Consider the following 24,489-nt stretch of genomic DNA (forward strand, 5'->3'; position numbering starts at 1 on the left):
GTTGGATCGCTTACATCAAATGTTTCTGGTGCCCTGCACTCCATTTTATCAATTTCCTAGAGGTTTTCCAAAAACTAGAGTGGATAAACGCCCCTTCGTATTTCTCGTATTCACACACTTTCTGCTACGAATCGCCACTTACAAGCACGTTAAAACACACTTGATACCATGTTTTATTTCGTTGGTGGTGGATATTATAAAAATAACTATTCTGGAGAACTTTATTTTCTTTTTTTTTAAACATATAAACTTACATTACGGGCTCTAACTAGCGGCCATCATTATCCTCTGTCAGCTGTCAGCTTAAGCTGTCTACACACTAAAGTTCATAATCTTAAGCTGCATACAGACTAACACAAACAGTAATGTCTAAAATACAACTTAGATTCTACTCTAAACATGAAACTTAATTCTTAAATATACAACAAAAATTATTTAGCGTATCCAACGAGGAAAATATATCTAAATTGACAATCTAATATATCTATATCTAAAAACAAAAATATCAACAATACCTTTAGAAACGCTAATGCAACCAATTAAAGAATTATTCAATTCCGAAAAGCAAATATTAACTTTTGAGGAAACAGTTGATTTATTTGAAAACACTAATGGAACAAAAGATGTTATCAGCGTTATAAATAAATATACAGTAGACATTCCAGGATTTAGACAACTCTTAACCAAAATTCATTCATATACATCCGAGCGCTCATTAAAATTGAAATGTACAAAGCTAAACAAAAAAATTACGAGACAGCTCTCAAAGGACAAGTACGAGGATGACGAACCTGGCACGGATACATCGACTGAATTATCCCAGGAACTGAACATTCAATAATTACAACTATAATATTCAATTTATTACAGAGGAACATAAATGGGTTTTATACCCATTGTGAAATGCTAAAACTTTTAATTAATGATATTACCCCCGCTATCATTTGTCTTCAAGAAACGAATTTCAAAGACCAACATTAAATTTTTCAACATGTTATAAAAATAGAAACAAGCAAGAAAAAGCAAGTGCTGGAGTGGCCATTTATGTTAAAAATACTCTTGAAACACAAACGATTCCTCTAAAAGCAGACATCGAAGCTGTAGTCGTCTCAGTTAAAGCTTCCCAATGCATTAATGTATGTTGCATCTATACTCCCGCAAATACACTTCTCACCTTAACCGACTTAAAAGCACTCATTTCACAAATACCTATGCCCAGGCTAATAGTAGGAGATTTCAATAGTCACAACCCAATGTGGGGCTCGACAAATTTTAATATCAAAGGCAGACTAATCGAAGACTTGTTAACTGACATAAAAATTTATTAATCATATCTATAGGCACTTAGTTTATCAATAAATATAAATTTATTATACAAGGGTTTTTATCAATGTTTAAAAATGTTAAGTTTAAATAAAATGTCTTTTTAGATGTTATTTTACCTTCTCCATCGGTGGACACTGAACAGGCATCAGAACAGAGCCAGAATGGTAATTATTGTGTTATGATTAATTTATAAACATATCGCACTCTCAATGGAACACTAACATAACTGAAAACTGTATAGTTTTGAGATAAATCAACCCAAAGTTTTCATTATGGTAAAAAAAGTCACGATCGATCTTTCTGTTAATAAATTTTAAAACTCAATTAGTTCTTTCTATTGTCTAACTAATACAGTAACAAGTTTTACACAAGAGAACTTTAACTTGATTCAAAAACACTTACGTTAATAATTAAATAAACTAATCATTTACTAACGAACCAAGGTTATTAAATTAACTTATTTGCTGGTTAATTAGAACTAACTGGAGAAACGGAATTAAGGTATAATGATTATAATATTTACAATGTTATCACTCACTCCTTAAATTAAGGTAAAAATTTTGATAAGATTTCTCAATCAGATTCTTATTGCACAAAGTGACAAAGCCTTCCTTTTTTTTTCGTGAAATTTTTAGTTCTTCTTGGTAGGCCTGTTTTAGAAGAAGTGTTTTAGGACGACCAACACAAGCACCGCGCTTTTTTTTTGTGGATTGTTAACAATAATTAGTTCCTTATATGACACTTCAGAACTATAATCATATTTATAATAAATTGTTTTTGTATCGTTGTTCTCGCTAGCTGCTTTGACTTGCAATATTTTAATATCGGTCCACTTTACTTTGTTCTTCTCCTTGTCCAGTACAAAATTATTTCCGACATCAGCGCTCAATTTTTTAGGTCGTATATTTCGGTTCTGTCCATTTCCTTCACCTTATAAGGCTTTCCTCTCTTTTCAGCTGCTTGAATAATTGGTATCCATTGTGCAGAAATAAATATTGGACCTCCTTTTTAAAATCCTTTTTTTCTCTTTTTCTACACGAATGCATCGAGTCACCTTCATTCTGTGTGTGTCCAGTTATGAAAAATTTGTGCGTTATGCTGGACACACCAAGAATGTAAACGGCATAGAGATACAAGGAGGCAATATATTTGTTTTTATTTTGTCCTGCACAGTTATCAGAATAAAACGTAACATGTTTCCCTATGCAGTACGACTTGGAGGCCACAACTTCCAATTTCATTGGCTCCGCGTTTTGCGACATTTTCCGACCAAATGTAGCAAAACTCTTCCTTGCTTACAATATTAAATATTGTCAAGTTGTAGGTAGCCAATTTACTTTTATAGTAAAAATCTGACACCTCAGATGCCGGTGTAGAAAGAACCGCTTGTAAATCATAAACGGCTACAATTCTATCTTCACTATTTTCCGCCTCTTTAATATCTTTTTCTTTCTTTTCTCGCGACAAATCTTTCAGTTTCGTATGTAATGAATATTCTTCTTGCAATTCTTGTTTCTCTTCCGGTGGGGAATTTTTGTATTTAGCGCACGTGCTGCACTCGTTTTTCTTTGGTTGGTGCCACCCAATTTTATATTCATAATTAAAAATTTGTTCATAAATGCAACTCTTAACAAACTCCTTCCCAGCTTCTTCACATTCTCTCTTGTAATTACGGTATAACGTTGCAAGGGTTATACTTCCTTCAATAAACTGTCTTTCTGTCTGTGGGTATCGATTCAATGTGCTTCCTAACCCCATCTTTTAAGAGCGGATCTAACTTTTTGTGGTTCTTGTGTTTTCTACGTTGATCAGTAATAGCAATGTTTTTATCGTCCCTTTTTTAAAATGTCGTGCGTATCATCGTGTCACTCACATCTAGAGTTGCCATAAAGAATTTCTTGCAAACTCGAATCTTTTGATTGATTGAATCCTTGATATTGTTTTCTCTGACTACCTTCTCTAACATAACGGTATTTGGGAACAATTATTTCGGTGTTAGAACAAATAAATTGTCTTTGTCTCGTGTTGTCTCCCAAGGCCCAAAAAGACGTCAAAATATCTTGTCGTTGCTCCACATTCATTTTATTGTTGCACTCAAATTTACACTTTTCTCCACAGGGTTCTCTCAAAGCATTATTTAATATTTTTACCATTTTAGGTGAATGATCTTGCCAAGTTAGGTGGAAAAAGCATTGATGATTTTATTAAAAGAGCATGTCTCATATTACTAACCCACAAAGTTGGTGCTGAATATAGCTACTATGGCAAAAAAGGCAAGAAGCCTTTTTTAAAGCTAAATGTAGCTAAAGTTTTAATAGGTAAGATATAAAGTTTTATTTAGTATATATATATATATATATATATATATATATATATACATATATATATATATATATATATATATATATATACATATATATATATATATATATATATATATATATATATATATATATATATATATATATATATATATATATATATAAGGTAAGGTGGGATAAGAGCGTTTTCGGGGCAAGTGCGTACTCGACTTCCATTATTTTTAAATCAGGCGGCAGTTTCCCAAGGTTCCGTGAAATTTACTTATTGTAACTTTATAGAGAAATTTTATACATTAGGCAACACTGGATGTCAATAGATCAAATGTTTCAATTCATTTAGTAACGTCATATTTTTTTGGTGAATGGTCGAGTTCGTCGTGATTTATATATCTTATAACATCGTGCACATTTTTACATATATATTTGTTAATTTTGGTAAGTAGGCATGATTTATAATTATCTTTCAGTAGAGCATAGTATTTTTCTCACTTTTAAAATATTTCTTCTGTTAATATATGATGTGCTCTTGCCCCTGCATAAACTCGTGTTGGGGAAAGTGCGTAAGTAGTAGATGGGGCAAGTGCATGGTACTATGCTCTTTCCCCATTATTATTTTATTATATCATCTTTATGTATTTTGTTATTGTTTCAGATTCTATATCATAAAATGGTAAGGAATTATATACGTAAATCTGATAGAGGTAAATCATAATCTAAGGAAGATTTAAATTTAGCAATTAATGATGTAAAATGTCTACGACGTAATGCCTATGACGCTAGTAAATTTTATAAGATACCTTTAAATACAATAATTGATCATGTTAAAGGGAGAAGAGGCTCAAAGTCTGATTCATATGGAAGACCTACAGCTTTAAAAAAAGATTCTTTAAAGATTCAGGCCACCTTGTCTGTCTTTAATGAGTTTGATCCTCACTTACAGTTCACTGCTGAACTTGAGGACCCCGTCACCAATAGTATTCCCTTCTTAGACATGCGTGTCATTAGAATGGGAGATAACACCTTAACCACAAGTTGGTATAGGAAACCGATGGCCTCTAATAGGTTTCTCAACTACCATTCTTGTCATCCTTTCAAATATAAACTAAACTTAATCAAAGCTTTAAGCTGTCGGCTACATAGATTGACACATCCGATTAATCGAAGGGAATCACTTCAATTACTAAGAAGTATTCTGATTGAGAACTCCTATCCATCCTCTCTCATTAATAAATACCTTTATTTACAAAGCTATGGTTCCTCTTTAGATGACATACCCAATGGTGACCAACTTAGAATAGTATCAAATAATTCAATTAATAGCATTGTTCTGCCTGATACTGATCTTGGGACTCCTACTACAGTATTTGAAATATTGAAATTACATATAAGAACCAGTGATCATATATTTTCAAGTGGTTTCATTATTTACAGATGCAGCCGAAAAAGCAAAAGTTGCCGGTTCAAGAAAAGAAACCGAAATTGCAATAAAAACATGGCTTAGACGTTGCCCAGAGCGGGTTAGAAGAACTTAATTTTTTTTATTTTAAATACATAATATGTTAATATAGGTACACAATAAAAATCACATTTTTTTTTATTTTATTAGTCTTTTTGTAAGTTCCCTTTAGGTCCTGTATATATCCTCATTTAGGTCCTGTATTAGTCCATGTGGACGTACAATGGATGTCCCCCAATACATCCTTCTTAGGTCCTATATAAGTCCGTATTAAGTTCTGTATATGTACTATGTACGTCCCCATGAACATCTCTGGGACGTCCAGGGGACGTACGTTTTGGTAACATTTAGGTCTTATTGGACGTCCCAGGGACGTCCAAATTATGTAAACGGATGTCCGGACATTTAATGAGGTACATCCTGGGGACGTACTTGTGATGTCTGGGTAGTTGAATTAATAAATCTAATATTTGAAACAGGGGAGTGTCCGAATAAGTTTGAACAAAGTATTATAATTTCTATCTTTAAAAAAGGTGATAAGCGTAGTTTATCTAACTATAGACCTATTTCACTAATCACAACATTGGCAAAAATATTTGAAAAGTCACTTAAAACCCGATTAACTACTTTTTTCAACAAACATAATACGGGCTTTACACCAAGAATAAATTCACGAAGAAATTCATGAATTTATTCATCAATTTTTGTGTCAATAAATTCGTGAATTTCTTAGAATTCAAATTTGTTGGACTTCAAATAAAGTTTGATGTCAAATGTCACTATTTTCAGTAGTACCAATGATTGAATTATTGGATGTTGTTTGTTATTGTTTTGTTTGAATTTAGTGTGTGAATTGAACATTAATTATGAACAAAAATTGTAAAATACAGCACCCACGTGTAGCTAGACTACAAAAAAGAAGGCAGCTGCTGTTGCACTAATATCGGCTTCTGCAGCTTTAATGGTAGAAACCACTCCAGATAAAATTAATAGAAGATGTTGGGTTTGACCGTGGCTACCAAATAAATCTTACAAAGCAGGATTAAATATATTAAACAGTGAATTTAAAGAAGGACCTCAACAATTTAAACAGTTTTTGCGAATATCAGAAGAAAAGTTTTGAAAAGCTGCTTATTTGGGTGGGACCCCTTATAGAGAAACGTGACAGTAATTACCGGGACACAATTAGTCCAAAAGAGAAACTAATTGTCACACTGAGATTTTTAGCCACGGGAGGAACATACCGCAGTCTTATGTATACATTTCGAATCCACGAATCAACAATATCATTGTTTGTGCCACATACATGTCAGGCAATTTATGATGTTCTGAAGGGTACATACCTAAAGGTAGTCATATTTAAAATTTAATTTAGCTACTAAGTGCTAACTTAAATAAATTTTACTTACAAAAGCTTTATATTTAGACACCCAATTCTGCAGCAGATTGGTTAAACATTGCACAGCAGTTTGAAAATAATTTTCAAGATAAGATAAATAAGAGAAATGTCGATATGTGGGGTCCGATTTCAAAAGCAGCGTTGTAAAGTCTTATGGAGTTTACTGAGACTTCAGGAATAAAACCAGAAGTTGCTTCGTTTTTATGTGATGCAACGGCTGGTGCGTTTTATGAAGCTGTGGTCGATAATAAAATAATATCTCCCATTGTGGAATATACCAATTTTTATGCCACCCAGGTTCTCACATCTACTGATGATGTTGAACTGTTATCACGGCATAGTTGATTATAATCATGGAAAAAGTTCTGTTGATCTCTCAGATCAAATGGATGCATATTCTAATCCATTGAGAAAATCGCTTAAGTGGTTATTTATTGCATATTTACTGCATAAATCCGTTACAAGAAGCACTATGACAATAAATGACTTCAAGAAGCTCTTAGTAAAACATTTGACAACCGAAAAAAAAACCACTGAAAATATCAATAACAACCGAAAGCATAAACACCACGAATTGGAACAACTCAAGGGTGAAAGTAAACATAAGAGACGTAGAATGTGTAAGCAATGTTATAAAACAAATAACGATGAACACGGAAGAAAATTCGCCACCAACCGGACGGAAAAAGTTGACACCTACTGCAAGGACTGTCCAAATAAGCCTCCGTTATGTTTACCTTGTTTCAATCAAATTCATAATACTGAGTAAGCAGTAAAAATAATTGACTAGTTTTGCAATTGCTAAATTTCTTTGTAATACCAATTCATAATTATTTACCTATAAGTCTATCTGTTCTTTTACTTGAAAAAAATTAGCAAATAAATAACATTGTATATTTTGTTATATTACTAGATATTTTGAGACCGGGACCACAAATCGCTATATTTATAAATCATTCAAACTGTTATGAAAGAACTAGTTTAGTGTATGAATCGTTACTGGTCCCCTAGTTACGAAGTTCAAAGCCGAAAACGGTTTTTTAAAAAATTAATTTTCGTAACAAAATTTATTTATTGAGAACGTACAGGTATGGTAACAACTACAAAACAAAAAGCTCTTAATCTAATTAAACACTGGTATATATAGTCTTTCTATATGTCGTCACACATAAGATAATCCAGGGACGTAACTCCTCCTCCCTTAGAAAGAAGCATATCCTTGGGGTGTGCTTCTTTACACAATAAATTCTTGGGTTTCTTCTTTTCTTCTTTCTTCTTGTTTTCTTTGACGCACAGTTTTACAATATTTAGTTAAATAATATAAAATTAAAATAAAAATTATTATATATATACAGATTGTCCAAAAACTTGTTTGCTTAAAATAAATTGAATTATTATTGTTTAAATTATACTTTTGTGTTTCTAACTTTTCTAAAATATCTTTAGTCTTTCTAAGGTTAATTGTATTAAGATTTATTGGTGAAAAATTTGAACTTTCATTTTGAAAAATATTAATAGAAGGAATAACTTTTGGAAGATTTATATGAGCAAAGTGACTTTTACTAATTTTTTCTGTTTGGAAGACTTCATTCTTGATTTTCACGGTACATTCAGGAATTGATTTTAAAACGTAGCTTCCATGTATTGGTAAATTTTCTTTTGATTTTGGGCACTCGATAATTGCTAATTCTTCTTCTGGAACTGTAACTATCCATTTTCCGTCGCTGATTCGTGTAGATTCTATCTTCTTTATCTTTACTTCGAAATATTCACATGACAATGCCTTTTTCTTGAAATTTATTAATTGGACTGCACAAGGGGCTTCTTCGGTTATCGTTAGTTTATTACTTCCTTTACATATGTATTCTTCTGAGTCTATTTCTCTGCATATATCTTCCATGTAGATATAGCTAAATTCATTAAGTGCAAGGAAAGGTTTGTAAGGTAAATGAATAAGATAATTTGAGTTATTCATAGGAATAGGAATAGGAAATAGTTGGTAATAATCATATATTTCCGATTCAACTAATGGAATCTCTAATACAAATGTAATTATAGAATTTACTGAATAGCTCTTAATATTTATTATTTTCTCATACTGAATTATTTTTCCTAGTGTAGAATCAAAAGGCATTAATTTTAACTTTATCTGAGATTTTGCTTTCTTTATTTCATTTAAAAGTTCAATTGGATTTACTATACAATTGTGCAAGGTATATATTTTGGCAAATGAGATTGCAGTTTCTACTTTTTCAAAAATATCATAAATTGTTTGATAAAGTAAAGTAATTTGATTTATCACTATAAATGACTGAATATGTGTATACATACTTTTTTTAAATAAAGCTAATTTATTCTCTATAGCTTCAATTTTTGATTTCAAAATCAATTGATTATGTGAAATATTATTTATAGCATTATTAAAAGTATTTATAGAATCTTGCAATAAAGATATTTGTCTTAGGGAATTTACTTTTAAGTTACTTTGATTATCTTTTAATTGTTTTATTTCGTTTTCTATTCTTTGTGCGTCTTCTTGGTCCATATTTCCTGTAATACATTTTATTATTGTTCCTAGGGGATTTAGAAGTCCTCTTTTTATTCTCTTTTCTTCCTTATACAAAGGTGGATTAATTTGATATATCTGTTCTTCTATTTTACTTTGTAACGTAATTAAAGGGATAAATGAGTTTTCTAATTCTGGATAATAACTTGTTTGATTTTTGAAACTTGTGTGTAGTCTTTGAGCTTCATTTTTCAATAAATAAAATTCTTGTATGACAGAAGTTAAATTGTAAATTTGTATAAATGTCCAGTGTGTAGAAATTATTTTGGAGGTACCTAATCTAAAAGGTATGAGTCCTGGATATGTAGTTACATCTTCAAACTTGACTAAGTTGTCTCTTGCGTTGATATAGTTGACTGCTCCGAAGATTCCCGACGATAAATCTGAAATATTAGGCATTATTTTAGTTTTGTTTATGTGGACTATTATTTTCTTTTTATTCTTGGGATTTTCAATTTCTATTTTCCCATTTTCTAATATTTGTGTAAGTATATAAGGTCCAGTATATTTTCTACTTAATTTTCCTCCGCGAGTTTCTGTTTTTCTCTAAACTTGTGATCCTAAACGAGGATCCTTTGAATTCCTATCTTTATTTCTTTTTCCAATTATATTCTCTTTAAGTTTTTGATTTTCTTCTTGTATACTTGTATATAGAGCTTGAGTATTATTTTGATGTGCATTAACGTATTGAGTATAAGCTTGTGCTGGAATAAGTCTCATGGGATCTTTACTGTCTGTATGTCCCGATACTAATTCGAAAGGTGTATGGCCAGTTGCTGAGTGTATAGTACTATTGTAGGCAATAAGAGAATAAGGCATAATGGAAATATTATCTGCATCTTTATCTTTTTCTTTTAGTAATCTTAAGTGCTCGGTTAAGGTAGAATGGAATCTTTCTACAGGGGAATTAGATTCGTGATGATATGGAGTAGTAAAATGTATTTTTATTTGATGAGTTTTTAGTAATTCATCTACAACGTCATTTTTGAATTCTCCACCACTGTCTGCAACAATTTGCTTCGGTATTCCGAAAAATGAAAAGAAATGTACCAATTGTTGACACGCTGATATCTTTTTCTTCTTCTTAAAGTGCCTATCCGTTCCGGATGTTGGCGATCATCACGGCTATCTTTACTTTATTTATTGCAGCGCGGAACAGTTCAGTGGTTATCACGCTGATATCGCTTTGCCAAAATATGGTAACGCTTGGCCATATTTTGAAAATGTATCTATAATTGTTAAAAATCTTTGATTGCCAACTTTATAAGTATCTATATGTATTATCTCAAAAGGCTTGGATGGTGTGTGGGTTAATATTAAAGGTTCTTTATGTGGATTTCTATTATATTCTGATCTTTGGCATATTTCACATTCGTTTATATATTTTTCTATATCCTTCTTCATTGATTTCCAGTAGTAATTTATTTTTAAAGCTCTAAGAGTCTCTGAAATTCCTCGATGATTCGTTTTGACGTCGTGCTTATATTTTATTAGTTGATTTCCTTCTTCTGGTAAAACATTGTTAACTAATTTTGTACATTCAATCAATTTTAATTTTGTAAAATATTTACGCCATACATTCTGAAATATTGGTCGTAATTCTTGAGATAAGAAATAAATGTATAAAGTGTTTTTGCACGCATTTTCTTTTAGGAATTGGGTCACACTTTCTTCGTCAGCTGAAATAGTAGCTCTTATTATTTTATGTCCTTCAAAATTCTCGCATTCGCGTTTTAAATAATTTGCAAAAGGCGCTCTCTTAACGATAAGTTGATAGGCTTTATTGTTTATTATTTCATCCAACAATGAGAATCTATTTTCATTTGAAGATTCAGCACTATGGGCTGTATCTGTGTCTCATCTCAACGTTTTCATTGTTCTTATTTCCTGTTGATATAATTTTATTTACTTGTGGGTTTTCTGTAACCTCATTGTTATCGAGAATTTGCAAAGTTTCATTTATTACATTTTCATCAACTATGTCTGGGTTAAATTCAGCTAAAAATTGGTCGATATCAAAATCTATGTCACCGGAATTATTTATATTTGATTCTGTTTCAATTGCATTAATATTTATTCGACTTAAAGAATCGGCAATATTCGTTTTACCGGGTTTATATTTTATAGTATAGTTAAATTCTTCTAATTTTAATCTCCATCGTAATAATTTGGAATTGGGTTCCTTTAAATTAAATAACCATATTAGGGGTCTATGGTCGCATACAATTTCAAAAGATCTGCCGTATAAATAAGGTCTAAATGTTTTACAAGCCCATACAATTGCTAAAAGTTCTTTTTCTATCGTAGAATATTTTTGCTCTGTTTGATTAAGAGTTCTTGAGGCATATGCTACGGGTAAATCATTTGGGACTTTTCCTTGTGACAAAATTGCACCTAAGGCTATATTTGAAGCGTCTGTAGTTAATATAAATGGTTTTGAAAAATCTGGATATTTTAAAATAGGGGCATTAATTAAAAGTTCTTTAAGATGATTAAAAGATTTCTTAAATTCTGGAATGTGTATAACTTTTGCATGTTTCTTTAGACACATAGTTAAAGGTTTAGCTATTTTGGCGAAATTTTGGATAAATCTTCTGTAATATCCTGCTAATCCTAAAAATGACTTTATTTCTTTTTGTGTGGTAGGAATAGGAAAGTTTTTGACTGCATTTATTTTTTCTGGATTTGGTCGTACTCCATCTTTTGTTATAACGTGACCTAAATATGCCACTTCTGTTCGTAAAAATTCTGATTTATCTAGCTGTATTTTTAAATTAGATTTTCTTAGTCTTTCAAAAATTGCTTTCAGTCTTTTAACATGGTCTTGCAATGATGAAGAAAAAACAATGATATCATCTAAATATATATAGCATATTTCATTCTGATATCCTCTTTATACATTATTCATAACTTTCTGAAAAGTAGCTGGGGCATTTTTTAATCCAAACGGCATACGTAAAAATTCATAATGTCTTGTCTCTGTGGAAAATGCTGTTTTTGGTACATCGGCTGGTTCCATTTCTATTTGGTGGAAACCATTTGCTAAATCTGAAGTAGTAAAATATTGAGCTCTTCCTAGACCATCTAGAATATTATCTGTTAATGGCAAGGGAAATTGTCATTTTATTTTCTATTGTATTTTCATTCAGTTTGCGGTAATCTATAACTATTATATATTTCTTTTGGTTACTTGCATCCATTTTCTTCTCTATTACCCAGATGGGTGAATTAAAAGGCGAGTTTGAATCTTGTATTATTCCATTTTTTAACATGTCATTTATTTGTCTACTAACTTCTTTTTTATAAACTTCCGGATATCTATAATTTCTCGTGTAAACCGGAGTATCATTAACTAAATCTATTTTATGCTTTATTTCATTCGTAAAACTAAGAAGCGTTTAGTCTCTATAAAAAATATCTGTCTATTTATGACATAATTTACTTATGGCTTGGTATTCTTCGTCGTCAAAATGATTAAATCTGAGTTTCTTAAAGTGTGAACTGGAAATGTTTCATCGTTATATATTTTTCTTTCATTATATCTTGTATATATTCTTCTTTTATTGTTATAATATCTTCTATACGTTCTTCTTTTATTCCCATTATATATTCTATCATTATTATTATATATTCTTCTATTATCGTTATATCTTCTTTTTTATTTTTATTATATCTTACATCATAAGTATTATAATTTCTATCATTGTATCTTAAATTATTATTATGTCGTTCTCTTATGTCATTATAACTCGTTATTTTATGATGAAATAAATTAATTGGAGAACGTCTATCATTTCTAAAATTACTTCGTAAACTAAAGTTATTGGAACTTGTATCCATTGGCTCAGGTCGTCTTGAATTTCTGCTTTGATTTTGGATAGGAATAGATGGCTGATATCTAGGTATATTTGAAAATTGTCTTTGAAATTGGTTACCATTATTATTATTAAAACCATTGTTCGAAAAACTTTTTCGACGATTTTGAAAATTATTATTTGGATTTCTGAAAAAATTATTATTTCTGTATTGACTAGAACTTTTGGAAGAATGTCGATTTTGAAAATTATTATAATTCGAAAAATTATTATTTCGAGAAAAATTATTTCTATTTGGAAATGAAGAGTGTTGTGAATTATTATTTGAATTTCTATTGGAATTATTATAGGATCGAGAATTATTAAAATGTGAGAGTCTTGTATTATTTCGATTTTTAAAAGTAATAAAATTTTCTTCTTCTTTAGCGAAAGCCATTGCTTGTTCTATTGAATCAGGATTCTTTAATCTGACTACTAACTGCATGTGATAATTAAGGCCATTTATAAAAGTTTTAAGACAAAGATCTTCATATTGTTGAATTTTTAATATTTTTACATTTAATTGGTCATTAGACATATTTATTTTTGAACAAAGAATGCTTCTAGCATCCTGGATTCTTAAACCAAAATTTTGTGCATTTTCATTTCTTTCTGGTTTCATTGAAATTATATGTTGTAGTAAACAATCAATTGATCTCTGATCAGAAAATGTTACTATAAGAGAATCTTTAATTTTTGCCCAAGAATCAAGTTCTGTTCTTGATGCAATAAGGTCTGCTGCTCTGTCAGTTAACTTACTAAAAACAGTATCGAAAAGACAAACATTTATAGGATTATTTGCATCTCTATTGCTATGATTATTCAAAAAATTTTCACATGATTTAATAAATCTATTTAATTGTTTCGGATTGCCATCAAAAGTAGGAATGTTATCTGCTTGATATTTAATTAATTGAAAATTAGGTTGAGTCATTTCGTTAAATGTTAAATTTACTATAGATAAATTCACATTCAGATGGCAGCGTTCCAGAGATAGGCCTGTACTTTCTATATGCCAGAAATAACTACATTGTTGTCAGTTTTTAATCGTACCTACAATCGTACGTTATGGGCCGGCTCCTATAAAAGAATTATAATTTCGGAAATATTTATGAATGTGAAACGGAAAAATACTACATTTTTTTAATTATATAATTTTTCTGTTGGTATTTTAAAAATAGAAAGTTATATTTCGGAAATCTGGTCTTTTCGGAATTATATCTTCTGTTCAAAATTGTTTACAATTCGTGGAAATGAAATAATTATTTGTATAATCCGTTTTTGATCTTAATGTCCTTTTAATGACACACTTTCTCTACCTGCATTTACAGTTACAGACATTAAAAAATAATTTAGAATTAAAAAAATATACCTATTTATAAATTCAAAATTATTGTCTAATGCCAGAAATTATAAATTCAGGTAAATACTTGAGAGTCATTAAAAGAATTTTCAGTTGATATCAGACGTTTGTGTCGTGTCAGTGTCAAAATGGCCGCGAGTGTAATAAAATTCAAAAACGGTAATTTGTTAAATAGTGAATGCAAAAAAATAGTGTTAAATGTTTTTAACTATTTATCAAACAGTAATAATGATAAAAGTGTATCAACAATAGTGCGGGAAGTGTCTGCTATGACTGGAGTCTCTGAGCGAACGATATTCCGATATAGAAGTGAAAGTAAAAATGGTCAACTCGTAACTCCTATAAGAAAAAAAAGAACCGGTTATTTGAATAGTCGTGAGAATAGATATGATGAAGCAACTCGGTCTAGAATAAGACAAGTAGTGCACGGTTTTTTTATGGACAATATTCCTCCAACCCTTGACGTAGTACTAGAAAAAATTAAGCAAATGGAGCATCTTCCGAATTTTTCCAAGAGTACGTTGAGAAGACTATTGCACGACATGGGTTTTATATATGGCAAACAAGGTAGAAATTCAATATTAATAGAAAAACAAGAAATAGTCGCTTGGAGGCGTCACTATCTCCGGGAAATAAAGAAACTGAGGAACGAAGGAGCCAATATCATTTATATGGACGAATCATGGGTTAATACTGGAATAACCAATGGGCAAGTATGGCAAGATACAACAATAAAAATTAGCCGACAGGCTTTCGTAAATGGACTTACCACAGGTTTAAAAACTCCGACCGGAAAAGGACCAAGATTTGTTTTAGTCCATGCAGGAAACAAAGACGGATTTGTTAAAGGTGCTGACATCACTTTTCTTGCCAAAAAAGGTGCTGAAGATTACCATGAAGAGATGGACGGAGATCTATTTGAAAAATGGTTTAAAGAGATGTTAATACCGAATCTCCCAAAAAATAAAAAGAATCTCATTATCTTGGACAATGCATCTTATCACTCTAGGAAATTAAATTTTCCCAAACAATATTGGGTGAAACGTCAAATTAAGGAGTGGCTCTATGAAAAGGACATTTATTTTGAAGAAGATTACTTAAAAAATGAACTTCTGGAAACCGCTAATGTATTTAAAAATATTTATGACAAATACAAAATTGATTGTATTGGTGAAAAATACAGGAATCACAGTGACGAACAATGCCGCGTAGATGTACATATCTTAAGACTTCCGCCTTATCACTGTGAACTGAACCCAATAGAAATGGTGTGGAGTGAAGTGAAACGGTACGTGTCCTCTAAGAATTCAAGTTTCAAACAAAACGACGTTAAAACATTGATTTATGAAGGTTATGATAAAGTACAGAACAATGGACATTAGAAAAATTACGTCAACCATGTTATAAAATTGGAGAATAATTTTTGGACAGTAGACAACATTCAAGATGACATTGAACCTATTAGAATTTCATTAAACGATGACTTTGAAGATGAACTAGATTATGAAAATGAAGATGATTGAAAATTGTTTTTCGGGGGTATTCTTTTCTCAGTAAAGGTAATAAAATATTTAGTTGATCTGGTTGAAATGTAGCACACTTAAATAACTCATTAATCGACATAATTTCAAGTAGTTATATTAGACGTCATTATGCAAAAAATAAAGTTATGAACATTTAATAAATTAGTGCACAATTGAGGCCCCTAGAACACAAGGGGTGTAAGTGCCAAAAACAAAGTTTTGAAAAATCTTTGTTCAAAGTTCGATATAAATTTAAAAACCTAGGTAGCACTTTTTCAGTTTTCAGCATGTTTTCAATGACATGTAATTTTTGATGGTGTTATTGTTGTTAATGTAGAAAGTTTGAAGCCAAAAGTACGTGCCTGTTGTTAGATATCAGTTGCTAAGTGATAAGCAACTGCACTTACACCCTTGTGTTCTAGGGGCCTCAATTAGGGGTTTTTTGCAATTATCTCAGTCATTTGTTTATGTATTTTAATTTACAAACTAAAAAATTAAAAAACTGTTTAAGATCTGCAACATTTATTTGAAACATTTTTCCCTAAAATGCACGAGGAACAAAATAGGCAAAAAAATGATTTTTTCCAAACTTCATCTTTCTTTAAAAAATAAACAAAGCAAAATTGGCTGTAATTCTTCAAAGAATTATCATCAGTTATCCCTTATCTACCGTTTAGAACATTAAAAAACCTGTAGAATATTTTTCATATTTTTTTCCCTATTAACTGCTGTATTATGTATAAAAGCATTTTAGGAATTATTACCATTTATTTCATTCACGAATTTTCTATTAACAACTTTAGCTTACCTAAACATATCTTAGTTTACCGTGAGTTTGGCCCTGCTTATTTTACAAAAGTAGCAAACCTTACAATGGCAGTAGAATTGGCAACGCTGTTATCCTATATCCGTACACTGCCATCTCAACGTGACTTTATCTATAAATTATCTAAAATGTCTTCCACAGTGAATCAAAAAATATATAATATATAGGTAAAAATATGGATTTTGGTAAAATAGGAAACACATGAATATTTTCATTTTCTATAGACTTCAGACTATTTTTGTTCTTCCGTCTGCGCCAATAGGATTCTGGACGATGCTGGTTCCTTCTCCCTGGTCTCGGCTTTTCTAATGGGTTGTGGACAATGTTTGTTCCTAGCCCTGGACGTTTGGCTGTTACCGTACCCGAAATGTGGATTTTTTCCGTTAATCTTTAAAAAGAAAAATTGCACATGAAATTCGGCAAGGTTAACACGAACACTGTACAATTTCGAAAAATCCTACTGACTGCGCCAGTTACGAAGTTCAAAACCGAAAACGGTTTTTAAAAAAATTAATTTTCGTAACAAAATTTATTTATTGAGAACATACAGATATGGTAACAACTACAAGACAAAAAGCTCTTAATCTAATTAAACACTGGTATATATAGTCTTTCTATATGTCGTCACACATTGGATAATCCAGGGACGTAACTCCCTCAGTGTGAGAAATACACACTTATTTAAACCAGCGGCCTGATACGATTAAATATTTGTGCTGGTCCCATCGGACCAACGCTGCCCATTAAAAGAAACTGGTGCTGGTCCGATGGGACCAGCGCGGCAGGGAACGGGTGAATAACTAAGTTCTGTGAAATATATTTATTTGAGAACATTGTTTCAGCTCGAACGAATCGACTAAATTAGAATCGTTATGTTTAATTTTTGACAAAGGTATAACACATGAAACCATTGTAGTTGTCAAAAAAAGAGGATTCCAATCGTTTATTAAAGCCAGTCGAGAAAGAAAGGATAAAAACATCTTTTATTTGAAAATTTGGAAGATGTTGAGGTGCACAAAACTTGTCAAAGCGCTTACATACGCTCGTGTAACATTCAAGTAGCTGCCAAAAATGCTTCACAGGCTTCCGTTGGGCGCAGAAAGGAACTAGCTGTGGGAAGAAAATTTAATTTTTCTGAAAGTTGCTTATTTTTGTGGTGAGAGTGTTAGATTAAAAGATACTTCTACTTATAGAATATTTAAAAAAAAGTACAGTAGATAATGTTTTTGATAAAATAAAAAGTCAATCGAAAGAGTATTGTAGAACAATAGATGCACGTCAGCGTAATTTGCGTAATGTGAGTAATCAATATTTCTCAGAAAATAATGTTGTATATTGGAAAAAACTGGCAACATGGTATTCCAATCAAGTACGTTCCACCTCTCTCTCTGCTAGCGGCCGTCAGACCATAGATAAAGAATATATATTGCCGAATAGATAGGAAACTGTGTAGGTTATTTCTGGACAATGCGCCATCTGGCGGCCTTAGGAAAGCAACATCTTTTTAAAAAATCTTCTCGTAATTCTTCAAATATAAAGATTAATTTTGAGGGTTTGACTACAAAAATAAAACAAACGTTGGTTCTTTTTCTACTTTATTTTTTTTATAAACATTAATTACATGTATTTAAATGTAGTTGGTTAAACAGTGGCTATTCTGTAGTTTCTATAAATTATATCTAATACATTATCAAAAATTTTCTATTAATATAGTCGGCATACTGCCAAAAAAATCTCATTTTGATGTTTATTCATCAAATGACTTGAAATTATAATATTGCACCGTTAGTAACGTATAGGCACAAATCCAAAATGTAGGGTAATCGCAAAAAAGTTTTGCGTGAGTAGGATTTTAAAGAAAATGCCCTATAACAATGCCTGTGTATTATATAATTCTGAAAATGTTTAAACTACCACCGTAGATCATGTATTAAAGGTTAATGTTTTTAAAGTTCTAACAATATTTTTTACAAAAAAAAAATAATATAACTAACCATTGTCCAAATAAGCCGTTGTATTACTAAACTGTTTGCATAGATATTAGTCTGTATCAAATTCGGTTGATGTTACCTGGTGGACTAACTTTGGTGTCACATTTCATAAGATTATATGATGAAAGAAATAATGTTACATACATTGATAGGCCGTGTGTCTACATAAATGACGAAAAGAGTAGAAGGAAGTACAACTTAATTGTTACAAAAAAAAAAAAAATACAAAATAAACGTTACTTAAAATAAAAACTTCTTCTTCTTCTTATATTAGGCCTCTTGATCTGTTCTTAACCGATTTTGAGCTTGTATTGGTAGCTGTGAAAACAAATATTTTTGTCGCTTTTCAAATTTTTTTGTCGCATATGTTTTTATTTTATCAGACGAATTACCAGCTTTTTGTTTTCCTTTAAGAATTTTGTTAATATTTTTTATACAAACAAATAAATGAAATTTGGAATCATAATTTAGAAATAGATCTAGTAAATTATGATCCTCATAAAGAAAAATATTTCCTTTAAATTCATTTTTTAACAATAATTTCATTACAGAGGTAATGCTTGAAAAGTGACAAAGCTGAGGCAACATATTACTTAATAGAAATATACATTCTTGAAAAATTTTGTTAAAGTTGGTAGAAGGTGCAAGCAAAGCTTTAGCAGAATATGCTCTAGCATTTATTACAAAATATTCTGGTTCATTTCTGTCACCTCCTACTAAATCCTGTCGGCACTGTGGGCATATTTTAATAAAATGTAACAGTTTTTTTGCCACAAATCCGGCAACATATGTTAACTTCCCTCGTCTTAAAAGAGTGCTAGAGCCTGAATTATACTTAGGTAACTGAATATCAGGAATTTTAAAAAAGGTCGTTTGCAATAGAACTGGGGAAGTTAACATACGTTTTAAATTGTCCAATCCTTATAAGTCGTCATTTTTACAATTTGACGAGTAAGAATGGCTATACAAAAAATTATTCACAATTAATGATTTAAATGAATTTACAAAGGAAGCTGCATTGGGATTTATATTTCGAACGCCATGACTTCTAATGGATCCAAAAAATTTTCAAGTGGATCTTGGTTCATGTGTCGAGTGCATAAAAAGGAAACACCATCTTTTTGAAGTTGATCCTAAAGGTACAAAAATCCTTTTAGTGTGTGTACCCAATTTTTTAAAGTAGAACGAACAATTTTACGTTTCGTGGTAGTAAAAAACTTCATAGTTTGAAAAACTTTTATGGCTTCAACCCAAAATTTTCGATGGGCTGATTTTGATGAAACAGCACATTTTAAATTTTCTGGGTGTTTGAGTTTAAAACCCGTCCCATTTACACTATCAAAAACTTTATCCATAAATAATAAAAATTCAGCAGTGCTTTCTGCCTCTCTTGGCATGTCCTGGTCATTATTTTTATTACCTATGGCCATTCTCTTCATTACAGCTGCTACATTGTTACTGAAAACTTGGGCAGCTACTGACACTTTCATTTTTTTGTATTTTCTATGTGGTGAGCTGTTAATTTTTTACACAGCTTGTAATCGTCATCTTCAGAGTTTTCAATTTCAAATTATTTTGTGAGATGTTCCCATTTTGCTGTTTCAGCACCAACTTTTCGCCACTTAAACCTTAAGAAATATTAAAAAAAATATTTCTTACGCCTTTTAATAAATGTGGCGGATCATAAAGAGGGACCACCTCTTTACCTCCAATAGTGATGCCAAATAATCGATTTTCCTCCCCTTTTCGGATAAAATACTCGTTAGTTTGGGCATACAACTTATTAATGGCTGCAACAATAGCAGCACCTTGGTGACAAATGATAGATTTTACAATTAAACCAGCATTCTGACATGAAATGACGACCTCTTTGATTGTTTTCACAAGCATATCAGTTTTCATCCCCCCTTCACTAAAATAATATGCTAATGGTTGTTTCCACTTCCTGCATATTCCTCGTGCCATAAAAACCATTACTTTATCAGCAATAACTGGCTGCCTTCCTTCTTCACCACCATTGTCTTGAAAGCCATCCACAACATCTGTTTTTTTGTTGTATTGGAGAGTTGGATCTATGGCCATTTCGTCAAATAAAATACTACAGTATTTGTCCATTTCTGTTAATGTTTTTGCCAGGGAATCCATGATGGCTGGATTTATTCCTGTATTAAAAGGAAGTTTTCCCAGCAGGTTTGTTAGGGTTTTTCTTGATGGTGCCACAAACAATTTTCTAATAAGTTTGTACCCTTTCGGACTTTGCTTCAAAAGGGACAGAAACAATATTTTTTCATCAAGAGTATACCTTCTTCCCTTGGATTTTATTCCCTGGCATCTCACTTGGGACATAATAAAATCGTATGTAGTTTTATTTACTTTGGATTGCAAAAGTTCAGCAGCATAAGACACTTCTTCCATTCTTTTAACCCTCTTTTTAAGATCTGCACGGCTAAAGTTTAATTTCTTGGCAGTTCTGCGAAGACTGGAAGCTATTCTGTACATTTTCTTTGCTTTTGGTGTAAGCTCTGCAGTTCGTTTTACACTGATGTAGGACAGTATGCTTGTGGATTTGTTCAGACCTAAAAATAAAATGTGTTTTTGAAAATAATACATAAACTATTCAAAACCTATCTATTTAAACATGTACCAACTATTTCCCTTTAATACTGTGACTATTAGTTTATAATGAAAATCGTGCAATTATCATTCTAATCTTTTAACTAAATTTATATAAACTAACCATCACCATTTTAAGATTTTAGTGGAGTCAATATAGATCGAAAACATGCATTGTTTTGGAAAAAATCAAACCAGCTTATATTTTTCTAAAACCTTTTTTTAGTTTATATATATTTTAAAGTACAAAGTTCTAATCACAGATTTAACTGCTAATTGTGCATTAATTGTTTAAACAATAAAAGCTGTTTTTGTATAAATAATTTAAAAAATATCGGTGAATTTATAATTATGTTACATTGATCAAAAATTTTTCTATTTTGTTTTTGATTATGCTGAATCCGAATCTGACATTACAATTTGAAAATTCAAAATGCCGGATTCTTCAATTTCTTGTTTATTGAAAACTGAACAATTTAAACGGTCTTGTCCAGAACAATGAGAGCAAGCAGTGGTGCAGAATAATCCAACTTTTCTGCACCACATTGGCTCCCACAGCCAGTTTTCTATGAACAAAAAATCATGTTTAGTAATTCTATCAGATTAGCTACATCTTCAGCAAGTGGAAGGAGTCCCAGATTAACTGTTTTAGATTTTACAGCATTTTTGACGAAAGTTTTATACCTAAATTGATTTAAATCCTTATCAGCCATTGCAGCACAGTACAATGCAAGAAGACATTTAGCTCCAGTTTGACGAATTGTTTCAGAGTCTTGATTTGACATTAAAAAAATGTTTGTTACATCTTGCAAAACGTTGATGCAATTGCGTTGTTGCAATACAATGATATTTTCACAAATGATTAAAAAATAGTGATATTATAGAAAAAGAGCTTCATATAAGAGTTAAATTTGTTTAACATGTTTCTTACTTTTCAAGTTTGTTATTAAATGTATTTTAGGTAAGTTGTGCAGAAAAAAAATGTATGACTTTTTATAAACATTTTTTTAAGTGATATTTTACAGTTTTTATTTTACATTTTTTTAGTTTTTCTTAATTTTCTCAAAAAGAAGTTGTTAATTTCATTTTAAGTTAATAAATTAATAAGTTTTAAACATTACATCTTAAGCTTTAAAAAAGCACCTATCAAATTGTAATATAGCCCTTTAAACTCGAGTTATATCCTCAATTGGTAGTAATTCTGTAAAAATACTAAGTTTTCAAAAATTACATTTTTTGAGACATATCATTTGAACAAAATGTTTGAGATTTGTTTTGAATGAAACATTGTTTAGTATGAAAAGTAATTTGTGTAAGTTTGAGATTTTTATAGGTAAAATTGCATTAGTGACACATTTTTAAATAATTTAAAAAGAATTCATGTAAGTCCCACTTTCTGTCCACACTGTACTTATGCACAAAATTTATTTTCTTTTTAATAAAACTATAAAATAGCTTTAATGTTCTTCATTCATTTCCAATTTGTAAAATTTAGTTTGATTAATTCATCAAAATTACCCGGGCTTTTCAATGCTTCTTATTTGTTTCGAGCTTCTGTCATATGTTGTATATTAATATTATACACGGATTATACAACATATGACAGAAGCTCGAAACAAATGAGAAGCATTGAAAAGCCCTATTAATTAAAATTAAATTGTTTAATAAAAAATGAAGCACCCACTTTTGAAGTAGAACTTTTTGATATGTTGTTTTTATACATTTCTTAATGAAATTATGAAAAGTTCTTTCTTTTTAGATTTTTTCTGAAGTAAAAACTATATTTACTCTACTATTTTGGGAACTTACATAAGCACCTAGAACAATTATTAAAATCCCAATTATAATTTTTCTGTTTGTTTTGCAATCTGTAAAAAAATTATAACCTACATTGCATGAACTTTTAAATATTGCAACTTAATTCATGATAGGTAACATAAAATCTTTAGATACGTCCTAATTTATGTTACAAAAAAACTTACTTGACACTTTTGTTGGGGTACACATTACGTATTCAGTTTCAATTTTTCGTTCTGGTGTAGATGTAGAACGAAGTGGTAAAATTTCTTCAGAGATTGATTGAGAAGTTGATGGCATAACAATGCTAACCTGTTCAGTTTCTCTTGATTCTCTTTGCTCCGTTCTAGAATTCTCTGCAGGGGACTTATACACTTTAGCAGAAGAAGCTGTAAAAAAACATGTACTTAATACCTATTATTTACATTTCTTGGTAACACTATGAAAACATCCAGATTTCTATGAAGATATAATTTATGACATAACTAATAAAACCTACCTTCCCTCCTGCAAGCAGTATTGGGAAACAAAGAAGGAATAGCATCACATTTCAAGGTGGACTTATATCTCGATCCAACATAGCGGGCTTCTGGTCCAAAATGAATTGTGCAAATGCGGTATGACTTTCGGACCCTGTCCATAGACTTCACCTTCAAGTCTTCTCTACCAATTTCATTAATAAAAATATCATAAAGCTAAAAAATAAATAGTTTGTTTTTAATATTTTCTGTGAAATAATGTTACACAGTATGTTTCTAGAGGTGCTTTACAAAAGGACAAATAAACAAAAGTGTTGTAGAAAAAGTTCTTAAAACATTGAAGAATTGCCACATTTTTAATGGCGATAATTTTACTTCCTAAAAAACTTTTACCTAATTCTATATCGGCAACAATTCTAATACACATCATAAATTGAAAGGAAAGAAGTTTGGGACAACATCGGACATTTTAAGGCAATTATTAAAAAATAAATAAAATCTTATATCAGCATTTTCTACTTACAGCCCTATCTTTTGGAAAAATATGCATTTGAGCATCTTTATTGTAATTATTACAACCATTAACGCAACAGTTAAAAACCATAATTATTTAAATATGATGGCAAAAAAGCAAACAATTATTTAATTTAAATTAATTAATACAACTCAAAACACTGTGTCGAAACCACAATAAAAATGGCGTACGGCGTACTTGTTTTGTTGGTTGCGGTATTGCGCAGTCACAAAGCTTTGCTACGAATGCTACGCCCTCTGGTGTCCTTAGGAAATACAAATTGCAGAGGACTGTCACTCCCATAAGAGATACCTTGGCATGCCTCAGACATCCCCATCGAAGAAATCAACAGTATTAGTACCAATATTTCATGTATTAAAATGTTAATTTCAGTTGTAATTAAGTTCAATAAAACAGTGTAACTAATTCAAGTCGTTTCAACATATATTTTTGGTCCGTCC

This window comes from Diabrotica undecimpunctata, chromosome 9, assembly GCF_040954645.1.
Source record: "Diabrotica undecimpunctata isolate CICGRU chromosome 9, icDiaUnde3, whole genome shotgun sequence".
In the NCBI taxonomy this organism is placed as follows: domain Eukaryota; kingdom Metazoa; phylum Arthropoda; class Insecta; order Coleoptera; family Chrysomelidae; genus Diabrotica; species Diabrotica undecimpunctata.